At 43.2% G+C, this 1,550-nt stretch overlaps 1 pseudogene; it reads left to right on the top strand.

The window, feature by feature from the left end:
• The first annotated feature begins 272 nt into the window (after positions 1-272).
• The window catches only part of LOC138017115 (golgin subfamily A member 4-like), an 11,759-nt pseudogene continuing 10,481 nt past the window's right edge, over positions 273-1,550 (top strand).

Raw genomic sequence — 1,550 nt, 5'->3', positions numbered from 1 at the left:
TTTCTGCCATAAACTAGAGTCTTGCGTGTGTTAGTCTGCGTTTGCTTTCGTAAATCATAGCTCTCCTCAGAAGAAATAGGGCCAGGGTTCCTCTCCACATCCATATAAACCGTAATATCTATCGATACCAAGGAATAATCCGTCTCCGCAAGCAGTACATAACCATGCTTAACCCATTTCGTAATAGGCCATCGAATTCTGCCATGGCGGCGAGCCCTTGTTGAGTAAAACTTCAAAAGTCGTCGCTACCAAGCGAAACGTTTCCTCTAAGAATGGATTTGAGAGAGTTAAAGTCTTCATTCAAGAATATGTAGCTGTAAAATTGAAGCTTAAAGTTGATTAAAATAGCTAATAAAAGAGGAGCCCAAATCCTCGTGGTCGCCATATTGGGCGCCAAGCTTTTAATGGCAAAAAACGTTAGCCTTGTTTGCAAATACTGAAATAATGAAATAATTCACTTTCTCAGATCTCCTTGGTGCAAGCAAACGCTTTCTGACGAGTGTTACAAGAACAAAGTGCCTATCCCAGATCCTGAGTTCTTGCGATCTTCAGGCGGATTATGGTCTGACGTTTGGGCTTTTGGTAAGTATGTAATAGTGATCAATACTCAAAGATCACAATCATTACTTACTTTGGCCAATCTGGAAAGACGGAGGCGTAAAGCAGGTGCAAGTACAAATAGCCAGAACTGAACACCGACACATCAGGGCCCAGTTGTTCAGAAGCTGATTAATTTAACGCTAACTCCAGATTAAAATATCTCTGTATCTCTTCGTGCCATAAGGCACATAAGGCTTTGACATTCTCTTTCCATCCACTTCGGTTTGCTGCTAAAGCTCTGACAGTCGTCCATGATTGCCACCCAGCTACTCGTCTTTCGTCTTCAACCATTCTCCTCCATGTTGTTTTTGGTCGACCTGGTCTCCTCCTCCCCTCTGGCCTCCACTCCAATGCTGTAACACAGTGCTCCTCTCTGTTCTTCCTCGATATATGCCCGATCCAATTCCATCTTCGGCGTCTGATCTCATCACTCGTTCTGTTCACTTCTGTGGTCTCCTGGATTTGTTGGTGCGAGATGGTCCGTGGCCATCTTATTCTCAGTATGCGTTTCATGCATTTGTATTGGAAAGCGCCCAAATTCTTTGCTTCTGTTTTCGTGAGTTTCCAAGCTTCGCAGCCATACATCAAAACTGCTCTGACAATTGTTTTGAACAACTGAACTTTCGTCTTCCTGCTAATTTCGTTACAGTCCCAAATTCTTCGCAACCTGTAGAAAGTTTGTCTGGCTTTACTTAGTCTCTGTTGTATGTCTTTGGTCGCCCCGCCTTCTTTGTCCAGCAGAGCACCTAGGAACAAAAACTCCTCAACGTCATCTACCTGCTCGTCATTTACTTTTATTCTTTGGTCGTTTCTGGCATTTATTCGCATAACTTTTGACTTCTTCGCGTTAATCTTAAGTCCTACTCTGGCAGCTTGATCGACAAGCCTACTCGTCTTATCTTCTATGTCAACACATCTAGATGACAATAAGGCAATGTCGTCTGCAAAGT

Source organism: Montipora capricornis, chromosome 9, assembly GCF_036669925.1.
Source record: "Montipora capricornis isolate CH-2021 chromosome 9, ASM3666992v2, whole genome shotgun sequence".
In the NCBI taxonomy this organism is placed as follows: Eukaryota; Metazoa; Cnidaria; class Anthozoa; order Scleractinia; family Acroporidae; genus Montipora; species Montipora capricornis.
This window is presented reverse-complemented; position numbering and strand designations above follow the sequence as displayed.